Source organism: Symsagittifera roscoffensis, chromosome 3 (genome assembly GCF_963678635.1).
Source record: "Symsagittifera roscoffensis chromosome 3, txSymRosc1.1, whole genome shotgun sequence".
NCBI classification, from domain to species: domain Eukaryota; kingdom Metazoa; phylum Xenacoelomorpha; order Acoela; family Convolutidae; genus Symsagittifera; species Symsagittifera roscoffensis.
In genome coordinates this window covers 57,416,600-57,439,654 of record NC_087064.1, presented here as the reverse complement: position 1 = coordinate 57,439,654, position 23,055 = coordinate 57,416,600, and the positions used below count along the sequence as shown (strand labels likewise).

Below are 23,055 nucleotides of genomic sequence, written 5' to 3'. Positions count from 1 at the left end.
CTTTGCTCCCCAAAATCAAGATCAACGTTCAGCTCAAGTTCAAACTTCCAAATATGACCGACTGTCCAAAAATGAAAAAACCACCATTTTGCTCATCCGATTGGTTGTAACATCAATTAACACTAATTTGAAATTTTTTGGTGTTTAGAGCTTGATCTATCTTAAAAACGACGATTAAGATTTACATGATACAATTTTGACATCATCTTTTCTCAATGTTTCTCATAAAAAATTTCCTTTTCATTCGAAAAATATAATAGGCTTCATTATCACCTAATTCTGTTAGAAGACCAAAAAAAAAAACAAATCAATCATACCTATATCTCCTGCCGAGACAGATCACTTGGCATTTTTTTCATATTTGAACTGAAAGAACGTGGAAACAAAAATCTCCTCAAGCATGATATATTTGATGAGAAACACTACTCAAAAGATTTTTCAAATATTTGGTTGAGCAAGCTTCTACCAGCAAAATAACCCAAAGGCAACGGTCATTATTTTCAGTCAGAAAAAAAACCGAGCGTGAGAAAAATGTAACATAATCAACAACACAAGAAACGCCAAAAAATCAACTAAGAGCATTTCTTTTCTGAAAATTTTCACTGGAGAAATCATTACAAGTAGCCTCAAAATGGCAAATCGCCTTAGCTACTATGTTTCAACACAAGGTTGCTTCTATGAAAAAGAAACCAAGAGCTGTCTTACTGCAGAGTTACATCAAAACAAACATGAGATCAAATCTCCAATTTCTAGAGATTCTTAACCACCGTCAAAGAAAACTTCTCAAACTTTCTGCAAAAAACCACAAAAATTATCTGACTTTCCACCATGGGCTCCTAAAATTGATTGCAATGAAATTTACACGCATCTTATTTTCCGTCTCTATGATGACTTGAAAAACAATCTCTTTCATGAAAGATAACAGAAAAAACTCTCACGCCAAAATACGAAGTTATGTTTGAAAAGTTATGGAAAAACAATAATTTAATATCATTTATCTCACTGTCTTTTAAGCAGCACTCAACTTGGCCTTAGAACATCATGCTCAACAGTTGATGTTTTCTTATTTTCGACGGATTCATTAAATAAATTGATGTTTTCGTATTTTTGACGGATTCATTAAGAATTTTGTTGCTTGCTCATTAATAGATCTCTCGAAATCATTTCGTTCTTTTGGCCGCTAAAATTGAAAACAAAAATTCAACAATCACGTTTTTCTAAACCTGCCATCGACTTGGTAAATTTTTCCACAAGCGATCAATGTCAGAAAACAATAGTAAAAAAAACGATTCGGACTGGAGCACACTTCGTCAAAGTGCATGATAAGGCACTGTATTGGAACCTCTCAAATTGAAACTGCACGTCAAGGATCTTAAAAAGGAGCTGAATTACTCATGCGAAGTAGTTGAGCATGCAGATGAAACAAATCTTCTCTGTGACGAAAAACATTGAGCTTGCCTGAAGAAAACTTGAAAAAATATTGCAACACTTACTTCAACTCAATGCTATGCAAACAGCGCTTATCATCTACAGTAGAGAACCTGTTAGAAAAGTTGATAAATACACAATCGCACTGGACAAAAAACCATTGAAGAAAAGTCAATGTGAGATATCTAAGAGTCATCAATGTGAATTATCTATGATATATGGAAAATTATTTTGGTGCATCTGATCTTAAATTTAAAGAAAATGTATTACCAGTATCAATGTTTCTCGACAGGAAAACAATTAGCCTATTCTAGAAAATAAAGTAACTTTTTTTTTCTAGCCTACGAAAAACTTCTATTTGCAATCAATCACCTAAACAGGAACACAAGAAGTTAAAAGTTAAATTTTGCCGAAAGATTTAATGGGCGTTACGTTGAAAACTTTTTTGTTTCAAGACCAATAAGAATTTCGAACAGGTACATGATGATACTTTAAAGCCGGGTCCGAATTTTTACCAGACTGAAATTTTACCAGAAAAGTAATAACATGGACATTTTACCAGACTCGATAAACAAATTTGGTTGACAGATGTATTGACGCCATTTAGTCTGGTTAAAAACAATGATTTTACACAGGTTCACAGGTTGTCGACCAGTTCTTTCTTGGACGTCCATTTCGTCATTCCATAAAGGATGCGTCATATTTTTCAGACGCCCATAGTTTGTCTAGTCTTGAATTGAAAACGTGTACACTCTCGGTTAATATTACTTTTTCGAGGAACGAGTTCCAGTCGTTGATGGCTGCAACTGTAAAAAAGTTTTGTCTAGCAGTAGATCTGGTCTTCTTGCTCACAACCTTGAAAAGGTTTCTTCTTGTGTCGCTTTCGTTGATTGTAAAAAATCTTTCAGGCGCTGCTGTATCGTATAGACCGTTCAGAATTTTGAAGACTTCAATCATTCTACCGCGTTTGCGTCTATACTCGAGTTTTGGTAGTTTCAAAATCTGAAGTCGTTTCAAGTAGCTGTATTTTCGTATACCTGGAATAAGTTTCGTTGCGCGTCGCTGAACATTTTCAATCGTAATTTTGTCTTTTTTAAGGTATGGATACCATGCCCGATTTGCATACACCAGATGTGTTCTTACTAAGGCTTTGTACAGGGTCGTTAGATTTTCAGAGGTAAGGCTCACGAAACTTTTCCTAATTATCGCGACTATACTGTTTGACACTTTCTTCTTTTTGGCGATGTGCTCACGGTATTGTAATCTTGAATCAACGATAACTCCCAGATCTTTCTCTGATTCAACTTTGCTCAGTTGTTTTCCGCCATTTAAGGTATAGTTCTATTCAGATTGTTTCGTTCTTCCCGTTAGGGTGAGTGTATGACATTTTGTCAGATTGAACTTCATTAAACTGCTTTTAGCCAATTTGGAAATTTCATTCAGGTCAAATTGTAGTTTTTCCTCTTGAATCTAATCAGTAATTGATCTGAATATTTTGGCGTCATCTGCGTATAGAAGCATAGGGGATGTAATGCCATCCGTCATCGAGTTGATGTATAGCAAAAAAAGTATTGGCCCCGGACAGATCCTTGTGGGACTCCGCTGCCCACTCCGAAAAGCTTTCGTTTACCACTACCCGTTGGCTGCTATCCGTTAAAAATTCTGTGATCCAGTTTAAAGTTTGCCCTTTGATCCCATATTTGGGTATTGTGTTCAATAGTTTTTGTGGGGAACGCTATCAAAAGCTTTTTGGAAGTCAATGTACACTATTTCTACCTCATAACCCTTGTCCAGTTTCGCAGTTCAGTCGTCGAGCGCTTTTAATAACTGGAGTGTCGTTGGTCGACCTGGTAAGAAAGCATACTGTTTGTCTGATAAGATGTTGTTTTGTCTCAAAAAGTCAAACAAGTGTCTTCATATCACTTTTTCCATTATTTTGCAACAGATTGATGTGAGGCCAACAGGTCTCTAATTGTTTGGGTCACATTTTGCGTCTTTTTTGTGAATCACTGTTATATTTGCGCATTTCCAATCTTCGGGTATTTCTCCCTTATCCCAGGAGTTTTGCTTTAAAGTACACAGGAATTCAGCTAATTCATATCGGCATTCGTTCAAAATCTTTGGGTGAATTTTGTCAGCTCCCATCGATTTGGTGGTGTCCAACGCTGCAAGTTCATGTAGTATTACCTCTTTAGAGAGATATAGATCATCTGATATTTGCTGCTCTTGGAGATCCAATAAATCCATGCTGCCAGGTGTTTCTATGGTGAAAATTGAATTGAAGAAATCAGACAGCTCAGTCGTTTTCTCCCTGTTGGTCTTTGCCCAATTATTATCGCTAATTTTGAGTGCAGGTATCGTCTCAGTGGATTGAATTTTTTTGTTTACATAGTTCCAAAACTTTTTAGTTTGCTGTTTTATGCTTTTTGATATATCTTCTTCATGTATTTGAACACAGTTCCGTGTCAGTTTCCTGACTTTGTTTCGAGCCTTCGTATATTTTTCATAGTTTTTTCTTGTTTTATTTCTCCTGACATCTCTCTAATTTTTTTGTTTTTTTACGAACTGCATCTCTAACTTCGGGTCTCATTGGCATTTTGTTTTGCTTTAAATGCAATTTAATTTTAGGGATGAACTTCTTAACAGCACGATTAAGAGTGCTTTTAAATTTTTCCCAGTTTTGCTCTAGCGTTTGCGATTCTTCAGACATTATTTTGGTGTTTAAATCTGATCGGAGTTCCACGTAGCTCCCTTTATTGTAATTCGGTCTCTCTTTACATCGCTTTGTTGTCTAGAGATCAAATTTTGCTTAGATTAGTGTGTGATTACCCTTACCGAGCGGGAAGATGTATTCTATGCTAGTTGGTTCCAGGGTTTTGTCGGCTAGCATGAGATCTTGTAGTGATGGTTTGTTGTTTTTTGCACCCGCGTTGGTCTGTCAATGTGTTGATTGAGATAAGAATCTTTTACAGCTTCGAAAAATTGGTGTTCCTTGCTGTTCTCGTCATGATTCGTGCTGATATAATGCCAATCTATATCTCTGTAATTCATGTCTCCTAGTACAATGTATCTAGAACGGTTGAATCCAATGCTTCTTAAGAAGTTGTTAAGGTTGTAGTTGTTTTCGGGGGTAGATGATGGGCTCCTATAGTTTGAAGCTATCACAACTTCTCTCTTTGTTAGATTATTGCATAAGATTTTTTACTTGCAGTTCCTCTAATCCAGATTCATCGTCTATTTCCTTGTAATCGATGTCCTTTCGAATATAAAACAACATGCCTCTCCCCTTCTCGTTTGGATTCATGTTTTTTTTTGTTTTAAATTGTAGCACTCGAGTTTGTGCCACATAATTACAGAATTCTTGGGTTTCGCTTCAGTTAGGGCAATGATGTGTGGTAACGTATTTGCTTGTTGTAGTAGTACTTGTAGTTCAATGAATTTATCAGGAGTTAATGTGTCTACATTCCCGAACCAGAGCTCACAATGTTCTCTGTTTCCGGCGTTGTTCTTTGCAATTCTTTTGTCTCTCTTTTCTATACTCTGATGATTTTGTTCCCACTTACAATGTGTATGAAGTTCCCGGGTTCCTCTGCTGTTAAGTTTTTTGCCCGTTGCACTAGAAAACGCAGATTTTCTCTTTCTTTCATGCTCCTATCAGGAATGACTCTTAGTTGTCTGATTTCGTCTTCGGCAAACTTAAGTTTTTTTTTCAAATTTTTCATCATGCATTCCGCGTCCTCCGGTGAGTCCAGAGTGATTCTCAGTGGGCGGGGCTCGCGCTGTTCTCTTGTTCAGGGGTTTTGCCTAGTCGGGTACAGTTTTTAATCTTAGTTGGTTCAATTTCTATGGTAGAGCATAGTTGCTGGATTAATGACATGTTTTCATTATATAGTTTTTTTGAGTCCCTTGGCTGATTTTCAGGGGCTTTGTGTATGATAAGATTCTTTTTCCTTCCTAAGTCTTCTTCTTCCCGTTTTTGTTCTGCTCCAGCTTCCAAAATTATGCCTTTCAGGGGTTTGGTGACCTGAGGCTCTACTTTCCAGGCATTATCTTTCACTGTGCTTGATCCCATTGTTGGCTGTGATTTGGTTTTCGTTCCATTCATGAAGTAGTAGAAGTGCTCCATTAGACTCTTCACGGAATCAACCGTCTTATCCACGTCCGGATTCATTTTTGGAGCAGTTGCACCCTTAATTAGGCTTTTTACCTCGGGTGTACACGTATCACAACACCATGTGCCTTTACTTTTACACATGAATTCGTAAACTGCCGATGGCATTTTTAAGCATTTTGCACATAAATGTTTGGAGCAGTTATCGCATTCCATTACTTGATCCATTGGATCTCCGAATTCTTTTTCACAATCAACACAAATCCAGGCATCATCGGCCTGTGATTTGTTCATATTTCTCCTAGAAAGATTACTCATTTCTACAGACTTCATCTAGGCCGCTCCGAAACAACTAAATTAAAGGTAGCTACCTTTAAAAAAGATAAACTATTCCTACTTTTTCTTGTTTTTCTTCTTTTTCTTCTTTTGAGGCCTGCTTCTCTTGGTCTTTCTTTTGCTTCTCTTCTTTGATTTTTTTTTCTGTGCAGTGGACGATATTTCTTGACGAGTGATTCAACATTTGTTAACCGCTGAAGAATCGTTTCCAGAAACTTTTTTTTCCAAGTTCGTTGAGGGATGTATTTTCCTGAGTTTTGATTGGTACCACCACTCTTTCTGTTTGCGACTTGAAATTAATTTCTTTCAGGCTGGTATTACTAGAGTATTCAATGTTCTTATTTCTGCAAAAATATGGTTCGCGTTTTCTCTTTGATAAAAAATAATCGCCCTAACTCGCCAGGTATGTTTTCTGAGCGTATTGATCAGACTTTTTCTGCTTTCTGATCGTTCAGTCTGTGTTTGGCTATTGTGTCGTTTAACACGTCGTGCCAAAGTATGATGTCTTTTGCCTCACAGAGTTTTCCCCTTTCTAAGAGAAGTTCAAGGTTCAAAAGTTTGTGGATAGAGTTGGGGTTGAGACTCAATCCTTTCGATGCAAAGCTAATGCGGGATAACACTCTCTTCAAATCGTTTGGGGCTACTTTGGTTGCTGCTTTCAGGGAGCTGATTCCAATTATAAACACCATCAATAGTCAACACTCTTCACCCACGAAGCTAGAGGCGTGGGACTTGTTATTAATGTTTTTCGATTCGGTTCTCTAGCTCAATCTATCTGAAATTACACGGTATGTGAATTTGAAATGGACAAATCTATTTAATAAGTTTATCACAACAATTACTGAAATCCACCGTTCCGGGTCACAACTGGTGGGCTTCAGAGGAGCCAGGTCTTTGATCCAGACCACAATGCAATAACTCAATTAGTATACGTTGAAATTAGTGGAAGATTTGAAATTCACGGATTCTCAACAAAGTTTTTGTGTTCTAACCGCTTCCTTTTCAAATCTTCCACTAATTTTAACTTATACTAAATGAGTTATTGCATGATGGTCTGGTAAAAGACCTGGCTCCTCTGAAGCGCACCAGTTGTGACCCGGAACGGTGGTTTTCAGTTTGCCTTCTGAGCAAAAATTATTCGCGCAATGTTCAGACTAAGCGCTTCTTCAATAAATGAGTCAGTGTCAGTTCATTACCTTTGCGCAATTTTAGTTGATATGTATATAGTCGATGATACGTGTTTTTCTATGTTTTGAAAGCATTACTTATTTATTTCAAAAAATCAATCCAGTTTCCAATTCCAGACCAATTCCTTAATTGGTCTGGAATTGGAAACTGGATTAAACACTTGTCATCTTCTTTTATCATTATCACTTCCATATCTAAAAAATTCCAAGGATTTTGACTGGAACACGTGATGAAGGGACTCCTGGCTGTAACCTCGGTTACTATGAAACTTTTGGCCTTCTGATTACCTTAAGTAAAAAAAAAAGAAAAAAAAAGAAAAAAAATTTTCCTTAATTATTTTTCAGTTCAAATTCGTACGCTTTAACTCCACAATTCCATGTTAGTTGACCAATTCCAATTCCTGATGAACCAAGTATTTGCAATAACTGATGATGACAAAATCAATTTCAAGAATATCTTTTTTACAGAAAAGCAAAAACAGTTTTTAAGAATTATTATTTTCTTTTGATGAAAGAAGATCTAACAGTAGTAGTAGTAGTAGTAGTAGTAGAGGCTTTAGGGCTCATTGGCCCAGGGGTGTCAACCCTTCAGTTTTCAGCTGGCATGAGTTTTTGGTAGGGGTTACACGATTCAAAGGAACACAGTACACGCCAGGTGCATGTGTCTAGCTGATTGTACCTGTTTTCAAAGTAGTTGAAGTAACTTTCTGTCAGTTGTTTTTTCGTCGGGTTGTCGCGAAACTGTTTGTGGAGTATATTTAAAAGTTTCGGGGCTCTCCTCCAGAAATTTTGGTCTGTTTTGCTGATGCGGTTTTTGTTGAGCTCGAATTCGCTGCATTGTCTCGTGGTGCTTTCTCTCAGTGATATTGGAATTGAATCTTCACTGACGCTGTATTTACCGTCCATGACCGATTGAAGAAACAGTATATCAAGGAGTTCGATGTACATTGAGAGTGGTAAGATCTTCAGGGTACGTAGTCTCTCTTTGTATCCGATGGAGTAGTTAAGTATCCATGTAGTAGCTTTTTGTTGAACTCTTTCGATTTCCCGCATTTCGGTTTTTGATGGGTACCATACCTGCGATGCATAGGAAATGACAGGGACGACGTAGCCTACATAGGCGTTCAATTTTGTTTCGAGATTTGCATAGCATGAGATGTTACGTTTGAGGTTGAAGAAGGCTCGCCATGCTTTACCGGTACTACGTTTAATGTTTTCGTTCCACGAGATGTTTTTTGTCATTATCACTCCTAGGTCTTTCTGGGAGTTGACAGTGCCTAGTTTCACGCCTTTTGAACTCACAGGCTCTGTATTTCTTTTAATGCGTAGTGCCTTACTTTTTCCCATATTTAGTACCATTTGGTTTTTGAGACTCCACTTTTCAATTTCCGTTCCGAGGACAATTGCTTCTTCGTAGTTCTTTGCAATTACTTTAAAGTCGTCGGCGTAGCCAAAAGAAGTGCTCGGTTTGACTGATTCTGGAAGATCGTTAACGTATATCAGGAACTTGAGCGGACCTAGTATTGAACCCTGTGGTACTCCACTTGTTACTGGCGTGACTGGAGATTTGCTTCTATCAATTTTAACACATTGTTTTCGTGCTGTTAGGTAGCTGGCTAGTAGTTCAAGGATTTTCCCGCCAATTCCCATTTTTGCAATTTTGGATATCAGTGGTTGATGTGGGACCTTGTCAAAGGCTTTACTGAAGTCTACGTATAGGACCCATAGTTCAGCGTTTTCTTTGATGTCGTTTTCCAGATAAATTTCGTTCAGAAACAACAGAAGTTGTATGATCGCTGATCTGTTTTTTCTGAAACCGAACTGTGCTGGGTGTAGTTTAGTTTCGATTGTTGGATATAATCAGTCGAAGAGTATTTTTTCAAATACCTTTGATACATTTGCCAAAAGACTGATGGGTCTGTATTGCGATATGTCTGCCTTGTTGTTTTCTTTAAAGACTGGTGTTATTTCACTGGTTTGCCATCGGCGTGGAAATGATCCTTTATTAATGCAGGTTTGAAAAATGAGCTTTAGAGATTTTGCGAGTGAGGTCGCGTGTTTCAGGATAATGTTTCCAATGTTGTCCGGACCGCATGCTTTTTTTGTTTTCAGTGATTGGAGGCATCTGGTTATTTCTTCCTCGGATAGTTTCAGGTGGTTTATTTCTGATTTTATGTAAGTTTGTTTGCCGGTTAGTTCACCTTGTTTGCTGAAAACTTGGTTGAAAAATTTGTTAAACAGAGAACATTTTTGTTCATTGTTTACTGCTGTTTCAGTTGTGTCCGGTGATTGATTAAGGAACATTTCGTCTGGTAGGGGATGCTTTTTGTGTATCGATTTCAAGTATTTCTGAAGATCAGACATGCGGCGGCTCTTGAATACTTTAGCTTCGAATATGGCTTGATCCATTTTGATTTCTTCGTTCAGGCTTTTTTCAGCTTTTTTGATTTTCAGGAGTAGCGAGAGTGAGTTTGCTTTTGAGTATTTACGCTTCATTGTCGCGACTATCTTCATTTGATGTGAGGTGGATGATCTAATCCAGGGTGGAATTTCTGCCCTGTGTTTGGTGAATCGGGGTATTTTTTCGTCGATGATGTTCTCGAGCCATTTGTACCACTGTAACAGTAGGACGTCAATGTTGCTGTAGCAGTATGGTGTAAATGGCTGGCTGACGATTTGTTTGTTGAAATCATCCCAGTCGGTTTTCTGGTATGCGCTTTTAATAGCTGGGGTTGTTAATTTGCTCGAAGTTGGTAGGGACAAATAAGTTTTGTATGCGTGATGATCGGAACACTTTTTTCCGTTTGATGAGTATTGTGCTTCTAGTGCTGAGTCGGTAGCCGAACTTAGCACAAGAGTCGGGTCAGTGGCAAGGAATACATCGAGGCTCCTGCCTTCGTGGCACGTGATTAGCTGATGTAGATCGTACTTTTCTAGAGTGTCCAGTATGTTGGCTTCGTATTCGTCGTTTGAGTTTAGGCTGTCCCAGTTTGCTTCTGCAAGATTTATATCTCCGGTTAGGATGAGTTGCGATGAGTTGTCACTAAGCGAGTCATGAAGCTGTTTTAAGACGTCTTTTATGTTGTCGGGAGATGCTCTATACGGGCTGTTTTTGGGGGGATTGTAGAAGCAGCAGATTACTATCTGCTTCTGACGAGATTTGATTTCGATGGCAGCACATTCTAGTTCGGTTTTGAGTTCTATTCTGCTATGAGTTAAACCTTTCACTGCAATGAGGACTCCGCCGTGCTTAGTGTTCTGACCCGTATTGGGTCGATCTGTTCTGTGTATTGTGTAGTTTGATAGAAAGAGGGCCTCGTCTGGTACTGCAGTTGTGAGCCATGTTTCAGTTAGACAGATGATGTCGTAGTCGTTTGCGTTTGTAAGAACTGCATTTGCCAATGTCATGCGTCTACTAATGTCTAGCAGGCTCGTGACATTGAAGTTTAGAATACTGAGCGAACTTTTAGTATGTAGTCATTGTTCTGGTTCTGGCGGAACTTTTTCCCAGTTGTCTAGATTCTTGTCGTCAGTTTCGTTTGTGTTTTGTTGAAGCTTGAGGTTTCTGATTCGTAGACGCTTTTTGTCGTATTCGTTTTCGATCATCTTTCGGCGTAGTTTCAAAGCATCGTTTTCAATTTTTTGGTCTTCAGGGGATAGTTCCTTGCTCATATATACTTGTTTAGAGTAAGTTTTTAATTTGTATAGCGATAGCAGTATCAGTCGTCGATGGTGTTCGCTGGTTGTTTTGATTATGAGTGTTCTGTCTTTTTTGCCATCGTAGTTTCCCAATCGCCTTACATCATCGATCGGACAGTCGATTTTTAGGAATTCCAGAATACTTTTAACTTCCTTCACGTCGTGTTCGTACCGTTCTCTTGGCGATTTGGCCTTCGATTCTGCAATGCCTCGCACCCGTAATCCGTCGTAGTTTTCTTTTTTCTTCTGGGTTTTTGGTTCTGATGTTTTTGTTGTTCTGCTGGTGGTGAGTTCACTGTCAGGTCGTGGAGCCATCTCGGTTCTCAGGGAAGTTATCTGGTCCTTTATACCTTCGACGTTACCGATGTTACTTGTCAGGGATTGGAGCTAATTTTTGACTTCTTCAACGCTCTCCACTATTGGCTTTATGTCGTTGTTTTCTCTGGTGGATGCAAGTTTGTCCAGCATGCGGTCCCTATGGTTTAGGCGGACACACGCGTTGCAGATAAGTAGGAGGTTTTGGCTGACCTCACTTATCCCGAAGATTGCTCGTTCACTCATTTCGGTGCAATTAGGATTCAAGTGCATTGAGTCTCCGCATGAGACACATAGAAACACGACATCCCGTGCCGTTATGGGTATTGTGCATGTTTTGCAGCAGTTTTTCGGTTTTGATGGCGCCATTGTGGAATGTATTGGGGAAGTGGAATGTGTTGGAATAGAAAAGGAATAGAAAAGAGACCCTTATCTCCTGCGCTTCGTAAGAAACTTAATTCCTACGATGCACTAGGGGTAAAGGCCTTGTTTGCAAAACGTGAGCTCCCACTATCCCGCGCTTTCCAAGAAACTTAATTCCCAAGAATGCACTGAGATTGTTGGAACACAGGTTGGAATTGACAAACCGAAGTTGAAATTACCCGCACTTCTTAAGAAAACTGAATTCCTATAGATGTACTGGGTTTAGTTCAACTCGTTTGGGTATATATCTACTTATGCTCTGACTTTCCCGCGCTTCCTAGGAAACTTAATTCCTATGGATGCACTGGCGCGGTTAGATTCACAAGTACTCAACAAGAATATAATTAAAGGCGAGGAGAGTCTTACTTATTTTTGGAGTCCAAGGGCGATACGCTTCTTGAGCCTGTCCTTTTGTTTCTTGCTCAGCTTCTTATTGCTTTCTTTTGTGCTCTGGTCCCTTTCGATTCTTGACTTCTTGTTGTTCTTGTAGCTCAGTCTCTTCTTCCTGCTTTTCTTGAGTCCAGTAAGGTCTGATTTGTTTCGGATTATTGTATTAACGAGCCGCTTTTCAATGACAATGTCGGGATGGACTTTTGCGATTTCGTACTTACGCTGGATGTCCTTGCGTTTTCTACTGGATATGAGATCTCTAATGGCGTCAATTACCAAGATTCCGCTGGAGTTGAGCTCTTCGTAAATATCGCGTGTACCTTCTCTGCGAGTGTAGACGATGGCCTCTATCTTGTGGGTGTTGTTTAGATGCCTAAGCTCTTCGACTAGTTGAGATGGGGTGAGGGGGTGGAATTTGTTCGTTAATGGGTTGTAGTTACTTCGGTGTTTTGTCAGTGAGTTGTTTATTGTGTCATGCCAGATGACAAGATTTGATCGAAGTCGGAGCACACCCTGTTTTTTTACTAGATTTTGCACTATCTTCAGAGGATTCTTTGAATAAGGGTTCAATGAAAGCCCGGAGATGGCTGTGGATTGTCTTGCAAATCTTAAACGTTCTCTGTGCTCCAGTGATCACTTCAGATAATTCAGGGAGCTGGCCCCCACAAAATAAACCATTTTGCATCATTCATCTGAAACTAATTAATAAGTTGAAGTATTTGTGGCAGTCTGTGTGACATTCGACCAGAATGTGAAAAATGCAATCTCGAATCTCGAAATGCAGAATTCGAATTTTTAGCAGCGAGCCTTCCGGATTGGTGATTATTAAGAATTAAGAACGTTATTGGAACGATTGGCCAAACGGTGAGGGCTGGAATATTCTGGTATTTTAAAATTTCAAAAATTCGAATTATGACTTCATATTTCTGAGAAACGTCAGAAAAGGCCATTTTGGCTAAAACAAGAAAGAAAAACAGAACAACATTAGCTGCGCTAACAACAACTACGAAATCGAGATTGGAAAACGACAACGAGTTACAGAGTAATAGAGAACACTCCGAGTTGCAACTATTGTGCCGCTACAATAGTTGCAAGGCCGTTGCGAACAACGGTGAAGGGTGAAAGACGGCCTTCCGGATTAAGAAGAAATCAGGATTAACGAGCTTGATCCAGCGGATTCATCAATCCGGAAGGGAAAAGGAACTGAAACTTTTATCCTGTTACATAAACTTTTAGCTTCCTGTCATGTCCTGACTTGAATTTAATTAACATCTAGATTCATTTTGATAAGGATGAGAAGCTAGGAGTTGGGGGAAAGGGTTGATCCATCTTCGATGGAGATGATGATTTTTATCTACTGAACAAAAACAATAGTAATATAATCAATAGTAGTAGCCCTGTTTTTAGGAGTGACCTCGTGGTCTGGGAATACTGAGACCCAGCCATGAGCTCACTATTTCTGCATGTAATCTAGTTAATTTGAGTGTTTCGACCGAAGCCGAAAGCAGTAACGTTTTTGTCGACCCGATGTTAGAAAAGACCACCGAAAGTACTGGCTTGGTAGAGACGGTGAAAAGCATGCAAAGCTCTGTTTAGACGTTAGCCAGTCGTCTTAAGACTTAGTTTTGTCTTCCGTCGATAAATATCTTCCGGGCGAATGTTACATAGATGTTTTTATGGCGCTCCTAGGTGTTATTCTTTTTTAACATCATGACCGGCAGAACCGTTAACGAGCACTCCGCGCCGAGCGGATGCTCACATTAACGCCCTTAATAGGCCTAAACCGCCGGGGCGGAGGGGTAGTTTGGAACGCGGAAGCCTTCCGGATTACCGTGAATAGCTTTTTAACTTAGTTAAGACCGAAAATTCACGAACCAGGAAGGGTGGGGGGATTCGCGGTCCCGTCGTTCCCTGAGGGGTTCGTGACCAAAAACACTTAAAGATATATATAAAACCAAACAAAAAGTAGTATAGTACACAAGAAAAGCAAAAAAAAAACAAAAAAAATAACCGAAAAAACCAAAAACAGTTAAAAAAAAAAGTAAAAAATCAGTAGAAATCATCCCCCCAGACAAGATGTGATCCGACCCCCCCGTTTGTTATTGATAGATATATTGTTGTTACAGGCATTTATATCACTCAAAATTGTTACGATCAGTTTTGTAGCCCGTTTGTGAGGCTTGTACTGTAGGGTTATTTGAGCATTTAAGCACGTTTATGATAAATTGCGCTCAATCCGGAAGGGTCAGCTGATTTGCGCTCAATTCGGAAGGGTCTTGGGAGAAGACTGATCCGGCAAGCAGTACAAGGAGCAACAAGAAGGGGCTCAACGACAACAACAATCGACTGTTGGGTATCGTTAACAAGTTTTGTATCCCTTTTGGTACAAAAATTAAGATAGTAATCAGTGGGGGGCTCGACAGTGCTGCACTGTAGTGACCCTTCACCGAACTGCGAATATCCGAGTTAAGCACCTTAATTCGGATATTAAACAAACCCGGAGGGGTATAGTACTACTAATATTATTAATTATATAGCCTATATTAAAAGTCTTATATCGTTTTTCAGTGAAGAACAACAAAAACAGACCGGTTTTTAGGGTCAAAATAGCGATATTTTGATCCCCCCACAAGTCGCGATTTTTGAGATATCGATATTTTTTGAAACGTAAAAAAGCGCTAAGTTAGTGTGTTACATCGTAACTGCACTACCACAATAGGTAGAACCGGTTAAGTTAAGTTCGAAAGTGGTTGGAACTATTTTGGTACCGAAAACCGAAATTTCGTGATTTTTGAGAAAACGAAACAATATAAATTTAGAAAATTTTTTGAAATTTTTGAGTTACAACAGTAAAAATATTTGTTCGGACAACTTCCACTAGTGAATCTACAAGTTTTAAAACCCGCTACCCGAAAGCCTTCCGGGTTGCAGAGAAATCGAACTTAACGTGTTTGATTTGGTGGATTCATCAATCCGGAGGGGTACAGGTAGCATAGTTTTTCGCAAATTTTTTCAGCAAAAGCGTTTTAGATCGGGTCTTTTGCATTGAACTAGAAGAGTATAGGCCTTCCAAGCTCGGATCAATAATTTTTAGGTCGAAAGGACCTGATTTGCGGAAAAAGTTAGGCGGAACCTATAAGAGAGAAAAATTTTTGAGTTTAGAAAAAAACCGTTTTGGTTAATAACTTTGAAACTACTGGGTATATCGAGTTGATCTTGGTACCAATAGATCAGAAATTAGCTGAGCTTACTGATAGGGACATAAGTTTTTCGGAAAAGTAAGCGTGAAAATTTTTTGAGATTGTTTTTAGCAAATCCCTTCACGTTTTACAAAAATTTTTTAGAAAAGCCCTTATACCCCTACCAAAAGGTAATAGCGGTTGAATAAAGTATTTTTAGGCTGTTCTAGAGGAAAAAGGAAGGCTAAAGGCACAGCAAAAGCTTAAGCGAGCCGAAGTTAGGCCAGCGATAAGACCCTTCGTTAGTGTGAATTGTCAAATAAGAGGCTTAACTTCAATCCGGAAGGGTCTAGGAAAGTAGTGCATACCCTTCCTAGTTAATTGAAAGAGCAAAATTGCATCGGAGAACGTATCCGGAGGGGTATAGGTTGAAAGTAGGAAATCTCCGAAAAGTTACTTTTACAAAACCGGAGGGTTCCCAATCCGGAGGGGTCAAAATTTTTTTCAAGTTAGGAGGGTTCCGAATCCGGAGGGGTCTTATAGTTGCTAATTCGGAGGGGTCCAAATCCGGAGGGGTCTTATATTAACTAACTCAGAGGGGTCCCAATCCGGAGGGGTCTAGATTCTGCCAGTCCGGAAGGGTATTATTTTATTAAAGGACTTAGGTAAACGAAAGAAAGACTAAAAAGTGAGAGGTATTAGGTTATTAGCACACAGGCTAGGTATCAGTGACTGCACTGGTAACTTGCCTTTCAATCAGAACCAGACCAAAATAAAACAGTTCCGAACTCGGATATTTGCGACACTAAGTCTAAATTAAAAAGAGCGTGATTCATTGGTGTGGATTGTAACATAATACGTTTTTGGGAAAAGTGACTGCCCTGAGGATTTTAGTAGGTCTAGCTCGGGCAGTCCGAAGGCAGATAGGTAACACAGTACTCGGTGGGTGCAATAGACGCCCACTTGAGAAAATTACTGCCTTCAAAGTTTTGTCTGTTTGGTGCAGCACCGAGCAGAGAAAGCTTTTTCTTTAAAAGACAGGTTCGACTATTGTACTGCGACCGACTAAGAGTACATTACACATACGTTTTTTTTCATAGAGTTATTCATAGTTTGACATTAAATATAGATTTTTTGTTTTTGATTTTAAATCAACATAAACTGTGCTTGATTGGGTAGTGAGTACACTATCTTTTAAATTGACTGATAACATCATATTGTGCTAGTTTTCAAATCTTACCACCGATAATCGGTTAGTGTGAATAAATTTTACACAAACTGTACTCTGATAACTTACAGGGATTCGTGGTCACTATTTAATAGAATCTTGTGAAAATTATTGTGTTGTGTCATTATTATTGTTAATAAAACTATAAGGTCTCTAGCAATCGAGTTAAGTATAGGCATTAAAAAGTGACAAATAGAGAATGAGTCTAGACAAGTCAAGGATACCAAAACGAGGTAATAGCTCTAGGAAATTCATACCTGAAAAGCAAAGAAAAACGATGACCGATACTTTTGTGGATTGGATCAAGCGATCCCGGTCCGACAAAGGGGAGACGGTTTCAGGCAGAATGGTTGAAACGAGAAGTCAGAAGACCTCAGAAGAGCGAAAAGACCATACCATGAACGACAACCAGGAAGTAAATGGACTGGAAGGGAGAGGCAGAAGGCTGGCGAGTGAATCTACTCCGGTAGAACAAGGCCATGATTTTGCCACTTCCACCGGGACATTGGATCGAGAGGAGATGTCGGAACTGTCCGACATCTCGACTGAAATAGCGACAACTAGAAGATCTCCGACAGACAACACTATGATGGCAGGAGGAACTGGGAAACAAACAACGTCATCATCATTCTCAGAAAGAATGAAGAACACCTTCAGAAACATCTTTCCATTCAGCATGGGAGGAGGAGCAGGAAACGACGGTGAATCCCAGGAGGAAGAGGATGAAGAGGAGCAAGGGGACTTTGGATCTCAAGTCAGCCTCAATAGTTCGATCCAGGAAGATGAGGCACACGTCGGAAGAGAGACTGGAACCATGGACAAATTTGGTGTAGTGACAACGATAAGCAAAGAGGCAAACACACCGGGGCAGTCAAAAGACTTCGCGATTAGGACAAGTTCAGAGCCACAAACTGGAGAGAGTAGAACCAGAGGGCTAGGCAACGCGTTAGCGGATCCTGAAATAGATAATAAAAAGACGTCGAAGCAGAGAGTTAAGGCCCGGATCTCGACCAGCACGAAGCTACCTGGGACCGACAGGGTTACACCACCACTAGTGACGCCACTCGTGGATAACGGGGCAGCACTAGAGGAAGCCTTAAACAACATAGTGAACAGTTTAGGAGAACAAAACGAGCAGATGTCAATAAGGATGAGTGAACTAGAAAGGGCAGTCCACATTGAAAGAGAGAGTCTGCGGGAAGAAATAAACCGCAACAGACAAGAAGTTGGCAGGAGCGAAAAACGCTTGAAAGAAGAACGGACGAACATATGGCGAGGAACTTGTCGCGAATGACAAGAGAGGCGGAACAGCGAGAGTTACGCTTAAGAGACGACATGGAGAAGTTGAGAATTCAACAAGAGCAGTCTCTTGGGACTCTTGACACAAAGATAGACGCGATGATGGAGAAGCGAACTCAGGCTATCATGGATAGGTTGGACGGGCTACTAAGCAGCAAGAGTGGACCAAAAGAAGGAGAACCGAACTCGGGAGGTCCCAGCAGGGAACCGAGGGTGAACTTCAATGAACATCAAAAGAGGAAGACGTAAGGATCCACTAGAGGCAGGGGCAGTTCATCAGGCTATGCCACAAGGGGTAATGGAGCATGGGGCCCGAGCAGTAGAGCAAGTTCAACGGGGAACAGACAAACCTCTAACGAACGACCAACTCAAGGCACACATGCGACTGGGAGAAGTGATTCCGGCAACAGGGGGCATGCAAGCCCGAGGAGGAGTCATATGGGCCAAGCGGGAAACACTCACGGTGATTCGGATTGCAGGGATGCACCGCATACAGAGCCTTTGACGAGGTGTGAGGACACTCAGGCGGGACACTCAAGGGATGCTACGGCAATGGCCCCAGCATTTGAACCCCTAAACAGGTCTTTGGAGACATTCCTGACAAGGTTATCCAGAACCAATGAACGCAGTGAGAAGTCCAGAAGAGTCTTTAAGAAACCAAGATGCTACAAAGACGAATCTGATGGCTGTATTGATACCTGGATAGAGGTAATGAAGTTGCATTTCGAGGAAGAGGACTTGTCGGAGAGACAGGAATGCAGTGCGCTCACCAGCAACTTGGAAGGGACAGCCCTGAACTGTGTCATGGCCAAGAAGCAATATCAACGTGACACTGCTGAGAAAATCTTCGAAATCTTGTTCGAAATCTTCGAAATCTTGTTTCGGATCAGGGGTGCAATGGCACCAGGCGATGATGCGCTTCGACAAACGGAGGCAACGAGAAGATGAAACGATAGACAAGTTTCTCGATGATTTGGAAATGCTGAGGAGACGCAGCCAACCGGACGAGTCAAACCGAAGGATGAACCTGGCCGTAGCCTCAAAATTCATCGATGGTGTGAAAAATGATGAACTTCGTACGATGCTAGCAACGCATTACACACCACTATCAACTAATGCGCCAACACCGGAGGAGTTGAGGCTCAAATCAAAAGAGTATCTTTTGTTGAAACCTCCTTCGAGATCCGGATATTACAAGAACAATTATGGCAATTTTAACAACGGACCAGCAAACCAAGGGAACAATTGGTACAAACCGAGGGATGATATGGACAAGAGACGCTCTTGTGCTAATTGCAGTTCAACGGATCATCATGTGTCAGCATGCCCAGCCTACAAACAAGGCATGAAAGCAATAGGCTTTAGCCTCGAGGACGAAGATGCGTCAGATTTGGACCATGAGGATTTCATGAGAGGAGTAATTGCGAAATTCGGCCCGAGATGTTTCTTTTGCAACTTGGAAGGTCATTTTAAATCAGATTGTCCGCAATTCTGGGATGCAGTGGCAGACATCAAGCATCCAAGACATGAAGAAGCTTTATCAGGAGTGAAAGCCAGCAAGGCTCGACTTTTGAGTGAAGCAGAAGCACGCAGAAAGAATAAACCTCAAGAGCTGGCGGCAAAGAAAAAGCAAGCGGTAATAGAGGAGACACGTGAGCCGGAACCAGCAACTGCGGCTCATGACTTCAAGATCGATTATAAGGCAGCCGCGAGGGATGCTCTAAATAGAGTGCAGCAGGAACTAGTGACGAAAGAGATCGAACAAAAAGTGAAACTTGAACTGGAGAATGAAAAACTTCAGGAGCAACTGAATACCTTCGAAGCAACGGAGTTCGAGGAAACTAAAGCACCAAGCAGTTTGAGCATGAAGCTTAATGTGATCTCCGGTCAGAGGTTCGGCATGGTGCCGCAAGGAAGCAAGATACAGTCGATAATCTCAGTGGCTGGACATCAGGTGATCAGAAATCTGAGTGAACCATCCGAGTTCACTTTGATGCATTTGGACACATATGCAGATTATCTGAGGCAGGTGGAGCCACGCACCGAGTCGAGAGCTGTGCGAGCACTACTAACGACGGGTGGCCCTCGCATGAAGAAACTTCATGGACGCTACCTAGAGGTCTATGGGCCGTATCAAGTAATGCTGAACGTGGATGGAATCAGTATCTACACCAGGACTTATGTAACAACAGATGATGACCAAATGGGGCAGATCTATTTGGAAGAAGAGGAACTCAAAGTCCGCAGGATAGGCCATGACGCCATGATGGAACAAGACGCGGTACACATTGGATATGAAGCAGATGTGACAGCACATCTGCTCGACACCAACGGAACAAATTCTTTCCCAAGTTTTTATCGGCATCACACCCACACTGAAAACTTGATAATAAAAAAATTAAGAATAGCAAGAGAAACAGGAGACTTAGAAGCAGAAACAGCCGAAGAGCCTAAGAAACCTGACATAGGCAGGGTAGTTGAGTCATATTTTGACTTACCAAATGAATATTCAAGTAACATAATACTAACAGACAGTGATTTCATACTCACAAACAGAACATGTGCGATAGCAATCACCGCAGACATGAGTTTTAGGACAGCCTTAGCGGCAGATTTTAAGAGAGAATACAAAAACGTGGAATTCCTTTGGAAGCAAAGACCAGGGATAGGGGGCGTAGCAGCCTTACCTCCGGCGGCGTCACAGATACCGGGAAAATACTTGTGCTTCTTATTAACGAGGGCGACGGAGAAGCAGCACGTGGACCCAGAGAACCTAGTCTTGTCTTTGACGAGGCTGAGGGACTTCCTTGTCGAAATGGACATGAAGGAGCTCTCGCTTCCAGTGTACGATCCAAACAGAGGAAGACTGCATCCTCGGGAATTGTACGCGCTTGTACACGTGATATTCTCTGATACGAACATACAAGTATATCTACACAAGAAATATTACTTAAGTATAGGCTGAGTGATGTGCGAGAGAGTGTTACGCCAAAGACTAAGTTGTATGTAATATGTGATATGTGTGTTATGTTATGTTATGTTATGTTATGTGTTAGGTTATTAAGATCATGGGTAAGTAGGGGTTAGTGACCATGAACAACTAAATGACGATCTTGGGAATAGATCCAAAGTTTGGACTGTCCACTCTTAGGTCGAATTCCAAAATTTTAGAAACCAATTGATTTTAATAAATTTTAGGATAAATATTTTTTTATCTGAACTGTTTTTAAGCAAATTTTAACGATATATGTGATATTTGTGACTTCTTTTCTAGATCCTGATTGATCATTTAATAACTCACTTGAGTCAAATATCGAATCGAATCAAATCGAACTCGAAAGAATAGAATGGACAACTTCAACTTGGATGAATTGATGGACCTGGCAGAGGCATATGTAGGACCGATGATAGATGCGATCTATCGTCGGCTGATTGATCGAGACTTCGCTCTGGAGGACCCAGAGGTAGTCATGTTGCTGACCGCCCTGATCAACATCTTGGGGCACGACAACCGTGGGGACCGCCCCACGGAAGTCCTGTTGATGGCAGCATATGGAGAAAGAGGAGTACTAGACCGCCCGAACATGAAAGTGATGAGGTGGAGAAACGGGGCTCTCTCTCAGGGAGTGACTTGGCGAATGAGCCTGGATTGGGAAGTTCTAGGACCTACCAACCAGGTGAGATGCCTATGCCCTCCAAGCCCAAACCTGGGTTGACGAGAATGCATCGGGAGATGAACAGCGAGGCGACCTCGTCTGGTTCACCACTGAGAGCAGCTGTGCCACCAAAAAGGGCGAAAGTAGGACAGGAAGTTCAGACGAACCAAACCATGCAAGGTCTGGATGAGATGAACGATGAACTGAAAAGTACGAAGAAGGAGCTGGACGAGATGACCAGAAGCATGCTCCAGATGGAGGAAGATCGGGACATGTGGAGAAAGTTGTTTGAAGACTGCAACAAAAAGCAGGGTCAAGAGATTGAGCGCCTAAGGCAAGAAAACAAAGAGCGATCGGAGCAGGTGGCGTTGACAATGGCCGTGGAGAAAGTGATACCTGCAAGGGATATTCCTCGTGGGCAGTCCCCGATGGAGCTCTTGACGCCTCGAGAAATGAGTCAAACAACGGAGACACGACCTCCAGTAGAGACAAATCGAGTAACGATCCCGGATCCTAGTGACACCTTGGGTGACCCCGTCGTAGAACAGACAGTGAGGAAACTGATAGAGACAGCTGGACGACTGGTCGCTAACAAGAATGCGCCAGGTTCCGGGGTGACTGCACCCTATGGAACGATTGACGAGACGGGCAGAGTAAAACTCTCCCAGACTGTGATCAGACAAGGGATAAGTAACGTGACACCACTCATGGGGAGCTCGAGAATCCCAGAGAGGAAAGTACGAAAGATGCCAGCGAAGAAAGTGTCTCGCATAATAAACGTGCAGAAGAATAATCAATTGAAATATAATTTCACGGGAGTTCCGGAGACAGATCCGAGGGCCTGCTTCAATCGAGCTACCTGGAGCCCAGCTGTGAACCTGCAGCAACCACCACTCGGGACATCTCATCTGATACTGGGAGACAGCTTGGTCAGAGTGCTGTCAAATTTGAGGACCTCGTGGGTCACCACGGTGATGGCCTTTGGAGGAGTGACGATAGCCCAATTATATCGGATGGTGGAACTGATGAATCCAGGGAGGATTCCCAATGTGATGATCTTAGTTGGGACGAATGACATCTCCAGAGGTTCAGACGAGCAGGAAGCACTATGGGAGTCAATGATGGTGTGTTTGTTTACTACCCTCTGGCAGAAATTCAGTTGCGCGGTACTGACCGTTTGCACAGTGCCAATGAACGCGAGGAGCCTGACAGCCTCAGGAAGAAGGCACAACGAGGGAGTCGTAAGATGGAACACCATCTTGAGGAACCTAGCAAGTCGAAATGCCGGAAGAATGATCCTCATGGACATCGAACATAAGTTGAGAGCCATGGATCAGGCCAGACTGACCACAGACGGCATCCACTTCGACAGTATTGAAGGACAAGCTTGGTTGAATCGAGTCTTCCAAGAGCGGTTGGACGAGCTGGAAGCAGAACTCTTTGACACAGGATAGCTGAAGGAAGAAGGAACAGTGAGTGACGCGGTGATTACCACCTTTGTGCCTCCTAGCTTGGAAACACGCTTGGGTACGGTCCCGGCCGTCACGAACTACAGGCAACAAAGCTCCAGCGAACCAGGTCGAAGAACAGACGTACAGGATCGATTGGGAGAAGCACCGATGAGGAGGACTATTCATCCTAGGAGAAGAATAGGACCTGTCAACCCAATCGAAGAGACAGCAGGCACATCTAGATAGGACACTAGATCGGAGACGACGAGTACCAGTCGAGAGGAGAGACCGAGCAGAGGCTCATTGATGTGGTCGAGACCCATACCGTCTCCCTGGCATATATACAAAGACGA

General features: G+C 41.5%; 3 protein-coding genes across 7 annotated transcripts in view; 1 reads left to right on the top strand and 2 right to left on the bottom strand.

The window, feature by feature from the left end:
• The window catches only part of LOC134842982 (condensin complex subunit 1-like), a 132,818-nt gene extending 126,107 nt beyond the window's left edge, over positions 1–6,711 (bottom strand). The window contains exon 1 of the mRNA XM_063859547.1: positions 6,691–6,711. The gene's annotated coding sequence lies outside the window, so the exon portion shown is untranslated. The remainder of the gene's footprint in view (positions 1–6,690) is intronic.
• The window catches only part of LOC134842983 (protein phosphatase 1 regulatory subunit 21-like), a 435,837-nt gene extending 429,121 nt beyond the window's left edge, over positions 1–6,716 (bottom strand). Inside the window, exon 1 of the mRNA XM_063859548.1 lies at positions 6,692–6,716. The gene's annotated coding sequence lies outside the window, so the exon portion shown is untranslated. The remainder of the gene's footprint in view (positions 1–6,691) is intronic.
• LOC134842984 (calcium/calmodulin-dependent protein kinase type II delta chain-like) overlaps positions 1–23,055 on the top strand; it is a 70,161-nt gene that overhangs the window by 20,043 nt on the left and 27,063 nt on the right. The gene's annotated exons all lie outside the window — the stretch shown is intronic.